This window comes from Callithrix jacchus, chromosome 15 (genome assembly GCF_049354715.1).
Source record: "Callithrix jacchus isolate 240 chromosome 15, calJac240_pri, whole genome shotgun sequence".
NCBI classification, from domain to species: domain Eukaryota; kingdom Metazoa; phylum Chordata; class Mammalia; order Primates; family Cebidae; genus Callithrix; species Callithrix jacchus.
In genome coordinates, this window is record NC_133516.1 from 48,124,539 (window position 1) to 48,140,284 (window position 15,746).

The following is a 15,746-nucleotide window of genomic DNA, read 5'->3' on the forward strand; positions in this document are numbered from 1 at the left end:
CTATGATCAAGATACATAACTTTTTCACCACCCCAGAGGCTCTCTTGGGTCCCTTTCCATTTCATATTCACACCCCTGTCCCCAAGAGTTAACCACTGTTTTGACTTTTAGCACCATAGCTGAGTTTTATCTGTTCCTGACCTTCATAGAAATAGAATCACATACTGTTCTTTTGTGTCAGCCTTCTTCCACTCTGAGATTTGGCTGTCTTATTTTATGTATGGTAGTTATTTTTTTTTGATGTTTTACTTTATGGTATGCCATAATGTAACATACTGCAGTTTGCATATTGGTTCTTCTGTTCATAGATACTTGGGTTGTTGGTAGTTTGTGGTTAATATGAGTAAAGCAGTAATGAAACTCTTATATGCATTCTTTTGTAAAATGCAGTCATTTCTTTTGGGTATGTGCATGGGGCAAATTACCATGTCATAGGGTAAGATATATATTTAGCTTAATAGATTACTGTCAACAAGCTTGTCCAGAGTGGTTGAACCAATTTGCACTCTGATAAAAGGCATGCATTTGTTATTTTTCTCTTGTTGGAGAGAGTCTTTTTTATATATATTTTAGCAAAATATGTCTCTTTTATCTTCCAGCTATAATATTTAGTGTGAGAAATACTATTTTGTGTAATGGAGTAACAAAACACAGCTCTGTGGAATATGACAGTAGGGCAAGGCTTAGTCCCCCAGCATATCCCACTATTTTTAAAACATTGCTGTTTCGCAGAGACAATGATTCCATCTCAAGTACATCCCTTTAACAGCTTCATTTCAGCTCATGCAAATTCTTAAGATGGAGTACAGGTTGTTGTGAGGGAAAATTTTGTGGTGGCTTTATTTAAGCATTCTGGCATAGAGGATACTTACTGTGCATAGGGGAATCATAATGTGTTGTCTCTTAAGTTCCTCCTTTACCTGGAAATCTGGAAATCACATCCTTAATGTACTTGAGACCCTCAAGACTATTGGATCTTCTGATGACTGCTATAAGGAAAGCTGTTCTTGTGCCCACATCATTTGCACTTGGCTTGATGAGTGAATTGGTGTGATTGGAGAGAACGGTTTAGAAAATGGCTTTGCCACAGGGAAGGGGGTTTGGATATCACCTGTGGGATAGTTCAAATGCTTAGAAAGTTTTCAAAATCAAATAATACAAGGAGCATAGGATCCTCCAAAGATGGTGCCACTGTCTGATAGTTACTGACATGGAGGTTTGATCACACTGACTTAGATGTTTGTAATCGTTTGACTCCACCGGGGGGATCAGTCCCCAGTTCCTTATTTTGCTAAGTGGCTTCTCTGCTTTTAGCCCACCCTGTGTGCATCGACATTCTGTGTGGAAATTTCTCATTTTCCTCTTTCTTGCTCTTGGATGTGCTGGCTTTGGTTGCCTCCTCCGTATCAGGTGGTGTCAGGAAAGCAAGAAAGAGCCAACTCCCCTGTTGCTGCTTCACAGTGTTCTGCATCTGCCTAGCCCGGAACACAAATGCTGTGGCATGCCCCTGATTCCTGACTATGGGTCCAAACTATTCTTTTCTGGTTTAGTAGCCTTAATTTATGGCAAAATGTTCTACTATAATAGAGTAACCGTATTTGGTCTTTCAACGTATTTTCAGAACTTTAGCACCCATCACCACGTAAAAGGGGACCCCATGTTGGAACCTTTGGGAGGGAAGTTCCGAAGGCATTGGAGTCATGACTTTTTAGTGGGGCTGCAGGAAGAAATGCCAACTTGGAAGGACACAGGAAGCAATTGACAGTGTTCTTTTTTACAGCCTTCCAAACAACACTATGTGTATGGGTTTGATCTAGCAGGCCGTGGATTTAAATCCCACACCTACCATATGCCAGGCCCTGTGCTAGTATATTCCACACATAGAGACTTCTTGTATTGCAGCAAACATATATATCTATGAGCATATATTAAAATTAACAAAGTTTGATAATACAGCAAAATGAAATAAATCCCACAGGCTAGCAGGCCACTTTAGATTACTGTTCCATCTTCCTTTCAGATAGGAATCTGATAGCATCTTGAAGTCACAATGGTTTGAATGCTCACAGATCTGCTTATTGCTTTATTTATTTATTATTTATTCTTTTATTTTTGAGACAGAATCTTGCTCTGTCGCCAAGGCTGGAGTGCAGTGGCATGACCTCAGCTTACTGCAACCCCCACCTCCCAGGTTCAAGTGATTCTTCTAACTCAGCCTCCTGAGTAGCTAGGGCTACAGGCATGTACCACTATGCCCAGTGAATTTTTTGTTGTTGTATTTTTTAAGTAGAGATGGGGTTTCGCCATGTTGATCAGGCTGTTCTCAAATTCCTGACCTCAAATGATCCACCCGCCTTGGCCTCCCAAAGTACTGGGATTATAGGCGTGAGCTACCGTGCCCAGCCTGCTTTATTCTTTTCTATGTTTTAGCTCAGTGTTTTTCAGACCTTAGTGTATGTAATTATGCCATAAGATTGTGTTATATAAGACCAGGTATCCCAAACTTTAAGGGTGAGGTAAGAGAAATTTATAGAAATTTTGAGCAGAGTTGAGTACTTTCTTCCTTTGCTATATGTGTCAATACTCAGGTTAAGTTTGCCCACTCACCTGCATCCCCATCCCCCTTGCCACACACATAAATTTAGATCGGACTTTTCTTTATGTTGGAGGATTGACTTAGCCCTTGGCTTATTTTGGTCTCCTTCATTGTTTCCACAGTTCTAGCACAAGAGTTCCTGCATTTGTGCAGTTTCAGTTTAAGAAGACATAAGGTATATATTCAATGAAAAATAAAAGATAATCAGAATAAAAATCAGATAAAAATTAAGGAAAGGTGAGGTGATGCACACCTATCTTGTTTATGTAGTAGCTGAATGAGGCTTTACAGATTGCTGGATGGATAGATGGTTAGCGCATGGATTCATTTACAAATGTATACTCAATGTTTCTTATGTACCTGGTACTGTGCATAGGGAAAACATCTGTTAGCAAGATCAATCTGGGCCCTGCTTTTGCCTCTTGCCTAGTTCTAGAGTATAATGAGTGCTTTATGGGTGCTATGAGAATGTCTTAAGTAGGACACCTGATCTAGTCTGGACCTGTTAATGGCATTTTTCTGAGGGTATGTTGTTGAGTCTGAGTTCTGATTTATGATTAGTAACTGACTAGGTGAAAAGGGGGTACAGGGAAGGCCCAGCAGCCCAGGCAGAGGAATCATGCATAAGAAGGCCTTGGGGATAAGGCCCGTGTAGATAAAGCACCAAGGAGGGCACAGTGGCTGGAAATGAGCCAGTGCATGTAGGGCCTCAAAGACCATGGAAGGATGTTTTCCCTCATCCTAAATGCAGCAGAAAATCTTTGAAGGTTTTAAACAGAAACATTTTGGTTGGTCTGTTTTTTTAATGTCGCCTCTGGCTTCTCCGGAGAGTGGATCATGGTGGGAAGTAAAAAGAGGTTGAACAGATGAGTCAGGGTGTTGCAGTTGTCCAGGTGAAAAGTAATAGTAGCTTGGAGAAATAGATTGAATAAATATTTAGGAGAGCAAATTCACAAGGTAGGATTGGCTGCTAGCTCCTGGAGAGAAAGGAGGTGCCAGGAAGAATCCACAGATTTCTGACACAACCACCTAGATGTATAGTGACCTCACTGACTGAGCTTGGGAACCCAGTAGGAGGATAGGCTTTGGGGGCTGGTGCTTCAGCCTGTGGGCTAGATTGAAGGTCATACAGAGTGCCTGAGATATAGCTACGTGGAGATACTGAGTGGAGATTGGAGCATACGGATCAGGAGGTAGAGGACCTGTCTGGGTTAGAGAAATTTCAGATGGAAAAAGCAAAACAAAACAAAACAAAAAAACACAACCAAACAAAAAAAACCTGTTCTGGTTCAGCAGCTTTATGAGTCTTAAAATTTTTATTGGCATGTCCAATAAACAGAAATCTTTAAACACCACAGATTATGCTCATAAATCCTTTTCTTCCTAAATTTTTAAATGAAGTATCGTACATGACAGCAGCAGTGAAGGAAAGTGAGAAGATAGAAGCCTTAAAACAAGGGACTCTGCAGCACCATCTCAAGAGAAGCAGCCAGTGAACATGAGCCCCAGCTCTTTCTTGTCTCTCATTTTCCCATGAGTTAGTGCCTCTCTTTCATGGATTAAATACCGAGACTTAGGGAATATTGAGCAGCCTGCCCAAGGTCATTTGGCAGATCTGGATTCTAATGAGAATCTGTTTGGCTTCATAGCTTTTGCCCTTTCCACTCACCCTGTTGCAGTCCAGCAAGCAGTTAAACCAAAATAATAATCTGTAGTCAAAATCGTTTTTTGAAGCATCTGTGGTCCCACACAAATGTGAAAATTCTTTATTTCAGCATCGCACCTCTGAATGCCCCTGTCTGTGCCTTGTACCTTGGTTACCTCAGCCAACAAAACTTAAAGCCTTTGGAACCTTAGAATGGTAAAATGTTAAGGTTGGAAGGGACTTGGGAAATCTTGGTGTCTAACAATTTTCCTTAGTAGATCAAGAAATAAAGATACCAAGGTCACAGATCCTATTAATAGGAAAAGCAAACTATAGCCCAAATACCAAATTCCCTGTTCTTTCCTGTACCAGTGTACACTGCTCTCCTCATCTTTTGACTTGTCTTTTAGCCTTCACATTTAATTGTCAAAGCTTTACCAGCTGTTCTTCCAAAATGCCTCTTATGCTGGTTTCCTATCTCCAAATTTTACCCCTTCTAACCCAGCTCAGTCTCTCATCTCCCAGGCACTCACACTGTGGCAGGAACCTCCTGACTGGTCTTTTCCTAAACCACCACCCTGCCTGTGTCCCTTTTGAGTTCACATGGGCTTTGACTTTTCCTTGGGGCCTCCTGTTTTATGTCACAGCTCTTCAGGCTGGTGTTCCTGGTCTGGGCTACACAGTCCCTTTCTGTGTGCCTCACTAGTGCTGTCCCCACCTGCCAGCTAGCCTTCATGAGTAACTGTTTCCTAGTGGATTTTCCTTGTCTAGGCTTTTCTATTTGTGTGCCTTTCTGCCAGAAGACCTTACTCCTCACCTTCACCTTTCAAAACACTATCCAGTTTTCGAAACCGGGCAGGCAACTTCTATGATACAAATGACACTCCTTCCTGAAGCCTCCTCTTAATTCGAGTTTTGTGCCCTTATTTGCTAAGCTTCCACCATGGTGCCTTGAATCTTGTAGGAAGTCTGTAAATGTTTGTCAGATAAATGCTGTGTTACTCTTTTTTTCTTTAAGTTGTATTTTCTTAAAAGGACAATAAACTCATTTCAGTCATTTGGACTTTTAGACTGTAAATATCTTTGGATTTTCCTGATATGCTTGTGTTTGTGTCTGGTTTCTGCATTACTTTTGACATCATTTCTGGATCCTGCGAGAAGGGCTTTGTAAAAGTGTGCATGACTTGAAAACTGAAATCGAGTCATTGAGAATTAGTTATTTTGGAAGTAATGTATTTGTATAATTCTATTTAAGTTGTTTTTTATTTATAATATACTTAGGTACTTATTAAGTACTTCTCTGTACAGTATAAGATGTGTGTATGTGCAGGTTAACTGTAATCACACTGTAGGATGTATCTACATGTATCTGAAGTATCCAGCAGTAATGGTTTACATTTGAAGGACTATGATCAAGAGTCCACATTACAGAGGTGGTTATAGCAAAGACTTCAAATATTAACCATCTGGGCCTGTAAAAAAGGATTTATCAGTTAATGTAAAGTACCTTTGTGGGTCCTTTGCCCCACCAGGATTCTGTTGCCTGAAGGTTAGTCATAGAACACTTTTTCATTGGCCTTAGACTGCCTAAGACAGCATGGGAATAGAGACGTTACTAAGCTTAAAAAGTTAGTTTCTTCAGCCCTTTTCTGTGGCTGATAATAAATGTCTTTGTAAATTTCCTGAGGCTTCTTTTTGTTGCAAATATCCTTTGTTTGGAAAGCATTGGGAAAAAGATCTATATCTTTTATCCCTTCCCTACCTCATCTTTGTTGGCCCTGCCAGTATTTTAAGCAAACAAATGTAGCCAGTGACGAGTTAAGTCTCCACCAGTAAACCACTCCTCTCCCTAAACACAGGCGTGTGTGTGTGCATACACACACACACACACAGCTGTGATGGCTGGAGCTGGTTCCAGCAGTCTGGCATTCTGGAAAACAGTTTTGGAGCTTCCTCTATCTCTCTGGATTGGTTTTACTGTATTATCCAGTAGGTTTGAAGGTTTCTGCCTGTATTACATGGATTCTTGGAGTTATTTCTCTAATGGGGCAACGAATTTTTAGATTTCTTTTTTTTTTTTTCAGAGCTGTAGTTCAGTCAGAATTTTTAGATTGATTGACATGGTATACCTTTGTGTTTCTTAAATTGTTAGTGTTTTTTCTTTGTATTTTTTATACTGAAAAGGTTAATTAGAAAAGGATTCCAAGGGAATATTTTCCTTAATTTAGAAAATGAGCAAATTCTTGGTTTGTTTTGCAAATTCAGCAGGGCTTGGTAGTTTCGTAACTAGAAAATGGATATTTCATCCTGCCTGCATCACAGAAATGTATCTTAGAGTTTTAAACCTTTGGCAATTGATACTAGTATTCTTAAATAAATAAATACATGTTTGTGGTATGTCTGTACACACATACATATGCCAACTTATATATACATGTGTGTATATATATATATATACACACACACACACATATATATATACTTATGTATATACGTATATGTTATATATATCTCTCTCTCTCTATATATATATATCTATATATCTTCCCTCCAGCCCCCATCCCTTCTTTCCCTGTTTCTGTAAAATTTTTTGTTAAGTCACTTATTTCGGAATTCTTTCATATTTTTTTGATCCAAAATTGAAATGGAGTTACTAGAAAAACCAACAGTGCCATCTCTCCAACTTTCTTGTTTACCTAGTGTACAGGTAACAACTGGAAACAAGGAGGCAAAACTAGTTTTCATCTTTGTTATTAAACTAGCAGATGCTCTGGAATCTGACTCTTATCAAAGGGAACCATAGAACTGGTTTCAGAGTCTTCTGTTCTGGTGCTTCTGCAACTGTAGGTAGGGCCTGGAGGTGAGGGTGGAGTCACAGAACTTCAGCATATATCTAATGGTTTTTTCAGCTTTGGAGTTTGAAAAGGGTCAGCCTTTAGGAGAGGGAAGGCCGCCAGCCTCTACCTATGTGCTGTAGAACTTTTAGTGCCATTTCAAGCTGTGCTGTAATTCATTTCACCTGTTTCAGCAGTTTCTTATTAAGTGCCCACAGTGAGCCAGGCACTGTCATAGATATGAAGCCTTTAACTTCTATTTAGTAGAGAAACAAGTGTTATTCTTATAAAATTAAAAACAGATTCCTTTAGATGGTAGGCTCTATGAGGCCAAATACCTTGTTTTAATCATTTTGTATCTCTCAAGTCTACCTTAGCTTTGGGCACTTATGGGCCTTTGGTAAATATTTGTGGTGTTAATGAGGTTGAATTAAGCCAATTTATTTTTTTTTTAACTTACACATTGTTTTACTTAAAGATTTTCCATAAAAAATTTATCCCCTTTAGGCCGGGCGCGGTGGCTTAAGCCTGTAATCCCAGCACTTTGGGAGGCCGAGGTGGGTGGGTCACGAGGTCAAGAGATCGAGACCATCCAGGTCAACATGGTGAAACCCCGTCTCTACTAAAGATACAAAAAATTAGCTGGGCATGGTGGTGTGTGCCTGTAATTTCAGCTACTCAGGAGGCTGAGGCAGGAGAATTGCCTGAACCCAGGAGGCAAAGGTTGCGGTGAGCCGAGATCGCGCCGTTGCACTCCAGCCTGGGTAACAAGAGCGAAACTCCATCTTAAAAAAAAAAAAAAATTATCCCCTTTAAAGGGCTCATAGGTTTTTTTGGTTCATTCTGTATGACTGTCCTTTTCATCTATTCATTTCTTTTTTACCTAAGTTAATAATGGAAAGGTAAGTAATGATTTAGTTGTCATGAAAGAGAGGTATTGCTGGGTGTGGTGGTGCGCCTCTTGTCCCATGTCCCACCTACTCAGGAGTCTGGAGTAAGAGGATCACTTGAGCCCAGGAGTTTGAGCCCAGCCTGGGAAGCATAACGAGACTCTTTTAAAAGGAAGAGAGAGAAAGAGAAAAGATATTAGCATGGAACAACATTTTTTGGAAAATCAAGTATTTACACGGTTACATTTTGATTTTGTGTCAAACTGAAAAATACACATAATACCGATATGTGCCTTGATGTCTATTAGTAAATGTACTGCGTTTTATTAGGAATTAATATGCTTTGAAAGTATATTTTATGCTCTAATAGTATTTGGTCATTTCTTGTTTCTGTTTAATATCTATTAATTAGAAGGAATCATTACATTATGTACAATTGCTCTGCCAGGAACATCAGCAAAGGGAACCAAATGAGAGAGATATGTCAAAGGTGACCAGATGCTCCGTCCAAAGAAGGACGAGTGCAGTGACAACCCAAAACCTCAGAAGAGGATACCACTCCCTCCATTTCCCTGTAAACTGCCACCTGTCCATCACATTCACTGGGACATTCTGTGGGCTTGGTGCCAACAATTAAAGCTGAGCACCAAAGACCAGAAATTAGATGCATGTAAGGGCATGTGTGCCTTTGCCTACCCAAATCAAAAGGATATTCCTAGCATAGCAAAAAAGAGGCCAGAATCGGAAAGTCATTACAAAAAAAGTCTAAGGTGGAAAAATGGGAAATGTCCCTGTAAAGTTCTGAGGAGTTGCATCCTCCCGAAGTAACTCTTATTCCCGAGGAGGGTTTGCCTGTCCTGGAAGAATGGCTGCTCTCCTTGAAGGAGTTGTGGTGACAACTTCTGCCCCAGGAGGCTTCATTGGCCTCCTGGGCCAGAATTGCAGCCAGGGTGGGGATGCCAGAGGCAATGGAATCTCCACCAGAAGCCATGTTACGTGTCATATATGTGGTGTCATGTGACGTGTGGTCCATGGGAGAAGTCCCCCTGCAGACACAGGTGGTTGGGTTCACCTTAGTTTCATGCTGAACCAGCCTAGGTTCCCCAGGTACAGGAAGGGAGAGTAAGTGCTTTGGGTTTACCCTAGTTTCATGGTGGACCAACCTGGGTTCCCCAAGGTACAGGAAGGGAGAGTGAGTGCTTCGGTTCACCTGAGTTCCATGCTGGACCAGCCTGGGTTCCCCAGCAGCAGGAAGGGGGAGTGAGTGCTTTGGGTTCACCTTAGTTTCATGGTGGACCAGCCTGGGTTCCCCAGGAGCAGGAAGGGAGAGTGAGTGCTTTGGGTTCACCTTAGTTTCATGGTGGACCAGCCTGGGTTCCCCAGTAGCAGGAAGGGGGAGTGAGTGCTTTGGGTTCACCTTAGTTTCATGGTGGACCAGCCTGGGTTCCCCAAGGTACAGGAAGGGAGAGTGAGTGCTTCGGTTCACCTGAGTTCCGTGCTGGACCAGCCTGGGTTCCCCAGTAGCAGGAAGGGGGAGTGAGTGCTTTGGGTTCACCTTAGTTTCATGGTGGACCAGCCTGGGTTCCCCAGGAGCAGGAAGGGAGAGTGAGTGCTTTGGGTTCACCTTAGTTTCATGGTGGACCAGCCTGGGTTCCCCAGTAGCAGGAAGGGGGAGTGAGTGCTTTGGGTTCACCTTAGTTTCATGGTGGACCAGCCTGGGTTCCCCAAGGTACAGGAAGGGAGAGTGAGTGCTTCGGTTCACCTGAGTTCCGTGCTGGACCAGCCTGGGTTCCCCAGTAGCAGGAAGGGGGAGTGAGTGCTTTGGGTTCACCTTAGTTTCATGGTGGACCAGCCTGGGTTCCCCAGGAGCAGGAAGGGAGAGTGAGTGCTTTGGGTTCACCTTAGTTTCATGGTGGACCAGCCTGGGTTCCCCAGTAGCAGGAAGGGGGAGTGAGTGCTTTGGGTTCACCTTAGTTTCATGGTGGACCAGCCTGGGTTCCCCAGGAGCAGGAAGGGAGAGTGAGTGCTTTGGGTTCACCTTAGTTTCATGGTGGACCAGCCTGGGTTCCCCAGGAGCAGGAAGGGAGAGTGAGTGCTTTGGGTTCACCTTAGTTTCATGCTGGACCAGCCTGGGTTCCCCAGTAGCAGGAAGGGGGAGTGAGTGCTTTGGGTTCACCTTAGTTTCATGGTGGACCAGCCTGGGTTCCCCAGGTACAGGAAGGGAGAGTGAGTGCTTTGGGTTCACCTTAGTTCCATGCTGGACCAGCCTGGGTTCCCCAGGTACAGGAAGGGGGAGTGAGTGCTTTGGGTTCACCTTAGTTCCGTGCTGGACCAGCCTGGGTTCCCCAGGTACAGGAAGGGAGAGTGAGTGCTTTGGGTTCACCTTAGTTCCATGCTGGACCAGCCTGGGTTCCCCAGGTACAGGAAGGGGGAGTGAGTGCTTTGGGTTCACCTTAGTTCCGTGCTGGACCAGCCTGGGTTCCCCAGGAGCAGGAAGGGAGAGTGAGTGCTTTGGGTTCACCTTAGTTCCGTGCTGGACCAGCCTGGGTTCCCCAGGAGCAGGAAGGGAGAGTGAGTGCTTTGGGTTCACCTTAGTTCCATGGTGGACCAGCCTGGGTTCCCCAGGAGCAGGAAGGGAGTGAGTGCTTTGGGTTCACCTTAGTTCCGTGCTGGACCAGCCTGGGTTCCCCAGGAGCAGGAAGGGAGACTGAGTGCTTTGGGTTCACCTTAGTTTCATGCTGGACCAGCCTGGGTTCCCCAGGAGCAGGAAGGGAGAGTGAGTGCTTTGGGTTCACCTTAGTTCCATGGTGGACCAGCCTGGGTTCCCCAGCAGCAGGAAGGGAGAGTGAGTGCTTTGGGTTCACCTTAGTTCCGTGCTGGACCAGCCTGGGTTCCCCAGGTACAGGAAGGGGGAGTGAGTGCTTTGGGTTCACCTTAGTTCCGTGCTGGACCAGCCTGGGTTCCCCAGGTACAGGAAGGGAGAGTGAGTGCTTTGGGTTCACCTTAGTTCCATGGTGGACCAGCCTGGGTTCCCCAGGAGCAGGAAGGGAGTGAGTGCTTTGGGTTCACCTTAGTTCCGTGCTGGACCAGCCTGGGTTCCCCAGGAGCAGGAAGGGAGAGTGAGTGCTTTGGGTTCACCTTAGTTCCGTGCTGGACCAGCCTGGGTTCCCCAGGAGCAGGAAGGGAGAGTGAGTGCATGCCTGCTTCTTGCTTCCTGCCTCTACTTTTCTGCGCCCACACCTTGCAGACAACATGTTGAGCTGCAGATGTGTTCATGGGAATAAGATCTTAAGAAGCCTCCAGGGGAAAAAGAATATCAAGAAAACGGGCACCTCTCTGGCAGTTAATGGCGGAAAGCCCGGAGGGTCGGACAGTCGAGTTCATGGTTCCGCTGACAGATCTGGTCCTCTCCACAGCTGCTTTATATGCTGTGCAGTGGTGGGTTGCAGATGTTAGCTGAAGACCCTGGCACTGCCTGCAGCTTTGGGGTTTCAGATAGAGACTATCATGTTTAAAAATGGAAAAACCTTTTACAAATTACCATTTAATTCTAGTTAATATGTAGAAAAAGTCTTCACACTGGCCCTCTAAAATAGTAATGACTTGGACTGGTCTTTTAAGTGACTGCTCTTTAACTTCTTCAGCTGAGCATTGGGAAGGGGTTGAGTGAGCAAACAGGAGTTTGTGTCTATGCTCAATTTCCCTCCTCACAATATTGTTTTAGGAGCTGCTCCATTCCAATTGTATAGTTCATAAATTGTAAGGTATTTTAAGGCAAAGAAAGGCTGTTCTGTCTCCAAAATGCATGATTTTTGATATTCAAAATAATGTTTTTCCAAGTTTTCTTAGTAACCTAAGATTTCTGTGGTTTGACTCCGGAATAACGACTCAAGGCACTTTGTCTGTATTATTTCCACTTATAATTATTTTCTATATTTCTGCTGTTAAAAAGTTTGAGGTTCCTTCCCACTCATAAATATATAATATATTAAACTTAAAATATGTTTATTAACCAATTCTCCAAAACTAAAAATGAAATGTGTATATAAAATAATTCATCTGTTATATTTAGGGAGCTGTATTCATTGCATTCAAATAATTGTTAGTGTTCTTTACTGAAAAGATTAAAAGGATTTTTTTTTTTCATGATTCATTTGCTTGTTTTTTCCCTTATTGATTGGTGGTATAGGTTGGACAATTTGTTTTAAAAACCACTTTTTGTATGATTGACATACAGAAAGCTACACATTTAATGTATCAAATTGAGTTTAATTTTTAATTTTTTGTGTACTTCCTAAATTTATAGTCCTGTGATTGAGTCTTGGGACAGACCTTCACTTGTCCTGTGTTTTAACGTCTGTTTCCAACATTGTTTTATTATTATGAGTAGGGGATTTTTTTGCCACTTTAATGAAGATGCAAAATATAATGCAATGAAAGGAGTGGCAGAATTGGAAAATTTGTAACCATCATGATAATAGGATGAAAAGGTTTGGGAAAGAATCCTCAAAAATGTTCAAATGAAGGAAGAAAGTTTGTTAAGAAGCAAGATGGTTTCATGGTCTCATAGTGTTTTTCCCTCCCACCTCCCCCCATTGGTTGTTGATGGTCGGAATTGTTCAGTGTAATAGATAGTATACACATTTTTCCCTTAAAAAGTTGTACAGATTGTTTTGTGTTTTGTTTAGTATTGCGATGATGATGCATTCTTTTGTAATGATGTGAAAAGAGAATAAAAGTCCTCTTAAGATGCAAATTCAAAGAGCAGGTTATTTCATACGGAAGGTGCTTCTTTATGGTTAGACTTGAACCATTCCCCATATAACTTGACTTAATATGAAAGCTGGTTCTGTGAGGCACTCTTCACTTGAATCCGTGTTAGACCTTCATGGTCATAAACTCAGAGCATATGGTCCTAACACATTACCTACTAATAAATAGGAGATCAGCTGTGGTCTCTGGATTTCCCCATCAGCTCACATATTTTTAAATGGTTTATTTTCATCTTCTTTCCTTTGAGGATGGGACTAAAAGGTCTGCCAGCTGATCACTGCTGTTTCCTATTTAACAGTACCTCCATTCACCAACAGCTGCTAAAGCCATCTATATTAAAAGATTTTTCACTTAAAAGACTCTCAGCATGCAAGAAATAACTTTGGTATCTTTTTAGAAGTATTATACATTCTTTAATCAATGAAGCCTGTGTGTCTTGAACATTTCCTACTTTGCAGTAAAACATGTTTCTTTTTGTAAGATTTTCTTTTATAATTACTTGCATTTAGACTTGTATCCTTAATTTTCTATTTGTTGTCTAAATGGCACCATTTCAAATGTTTTAAGAAATTTAGTATTTCTTTGTTGGATTAGGAGAACATCTTCAGAGAGAAATTAACCTTTGAGCAGGTGACTTACAGTATTATTTTCTCCTGGCTAACCTTTTAAAAAATCCAAAATATGTGCCACCTAGCATTTTTAAAGTTTCACTAGAATTAGTTATATATTATGACATATGTGTGAAGTATGTAAAGTGCTTCAGACAGCACCTGGCACATAGTGAGCACTAAGGGTTTGCCATTATTATTCTTACCTTGATTTTAAAGCTGCAAAATATGGAGATACGACCTTTTGGTTTTTACATTGAAATTTTTTATTAAGTTGGTGGCTCTTTCAATAAATTTATAGCTTACTGTAAAGTCCTCTGTAAATGATTTTCTATTTTCATATTTAATTTGCATGCATATAATAATTTTTATTTCACTCCTGTCAGACTTTCTCTGTAGGTTTCTTTTTAATGTGTCATACTTAAGGACCTCTTCATTTTCTTAAAATTCTGCATCCTTCTTCTAACCAAACATATTTAGAAAGGCATTCAAATTTTATGCATGTAAGTGGTACTGAATTTGAAAAGCAAAGGATTGTTTACCTCGGGAGCAAGCTGGAGTCTGTGCCTGCTTAATAATGAAAAAAATTGTGATCAGTTTACTTTTAACTAGTTCTATTTTTTTCCCCCAGTTTCCTTACCCCCAAGAATGAATATAAGTGTTAGACAAAATTGAGATGAGTTTCCATTAGGGTTTTAAAAGAAATTTTCTATTATAAAGGAATTGTATATTTGTTACATTTTTAATATAGGAAAATTGAAAGAAGAATGACACTAACAGACACTAAAAGACCATTAGTGTTTTGTGGCGGATTGTTCCAGTTTTTTTTCCTCCTACTTTATTCAGTTTTACTTACTTGTTTATTTATGAGCTAGAGTCTTGCTCCATCACCCAGGCTGGATTGAGTGCAGTGGCACAATCGTAGCTCACTGTTACCTCAAACTCCAGACCTCAATCCATCCTCCTGCCTCAAACTCCCAATGTACTGGGATTATAGGCATCAGTTTCCCCAATTCATTTTAATACTAACATGGGTAGAGATTATAAATTAACTTCTAGATTTAAAAACTATGATATTTTATCTTTCCAACTGCTTTAGGATGTTTTCTCTAGGGATCTATTTCTTCATTCAGTAAATAATTACTAAGAACCTGTTACATGCCAGGTGCTGTTCTAGGGGCTTTGATTCATTAGGACACCCTATTCCACCCCATCCTTAACTTTCTGCTTTCTTGTCATCTTTCAGTACCCTCTTGACACCTGGAGCTTCCAGTAAGTTAGCCTGACAGATAGGATATGGTTTGTGTCTGTGTGTGAGAGAGAGAGAGCTGTCAGAAGTGACTCCAGGGTCCAGTTAGGCCTGTACAACTGGGCCTATGTAGTCACCTTTAAGATGGAGAAACTGTAGGTAGAGTAAGTTTGGGAGGAAGATTAGAAGTTGAGTTGAGGCCGGGTGCTGGGCTGACAGGGCAGATCACCGGAGGTCGGGAGTTTGAGACCAGCCTGACCAACACGGAGAAACCCTGTCTCTACTAAAAATACAAAATTATCTAGGCGTGGTGGCACATGCCTGTAATCCCAGCTTCTCTGGAGGCTGAGGCAGGAGAATTGCTTGAACCTGGGAGGTGGAGGTTGCAGTGAGTTGAGATCACGCCATTGCACTCCAGCCTGGACAACAAGAGTAAAACTCAGTCTCAGAAAGCAAAGTGAGTTTGGACATGTTTAGTTGAAGTTAACTATAAGACAACTTAATGGAAATGGTGAGTAGACAGGGAAAAACAGTGATGTTCTAATCAGATGTGATAAGACGTCAGCCAGAATTTTGCACAATGATCAAGATTATTTAAATGTTGTATATGTTATATATATATATATATATGTGTGTGTGTGTTAAAGGTTATATACAATAGGAATAAGATATATATATAAAATACATGTGTTTCTGTATTTCTGTGTATTTTACTTCTCTTGTAGGCTGTGTGCTTTATGCTAACTTGTACCTTGAGATGTTAGCTAACAATGATAGTATCTATATAATTGATCCTCAAATAAATAGACATATATTGGGGGGGTTGGGGGAGTAGGTAGGCATTTTTTTTTTGTCAGCAGAATACGGAAAGTTTGTAAACTGCTAAAACATCCACACAAACTTTTGCTCATTGAAAAAGCTTTAATTTTTTAAAGCAACACTGCTTCAAATATGAAACTTTCTTATAAGAAAATTCTTTTGATACTAGAATAACCATACACATTAGCAAGGAATCAGATCCAAGATAAACTACCAGCCTATAGCTGTTTGTCCTTCCAGAACAGAATTCATGGGAAAATTCTCTTGGTTACTCCTTTTCTTGGGTAATGATTTGTGAGAGTTTGTGTATCTCAGTCAGAACCTTAGATTTA

The 15,746-nt window shown here is 41.3% G+C and overlaps 1 protein-coding gene and 1 pseudogene across 7 annotated transcripts in view; both read left to right on the forward strand.

The window, feature by feature from the left end:
• SLC25A26 (solute carrier family 25 member 26) overlaps window positions 1-15,746 on the forward strand; it is a 175,571-nt gene that overhangs the window by 106,617 nt on the left and 53,208 nt on the right. The gene's annotated exons all lie outside the window — the stretch shown is intronic.
• LOC103788300 (developmental pluripotency-associated protein 4 pseudogene) lies at window positions 4,006-9,220 on the forward strand (annotated as a pseudogene).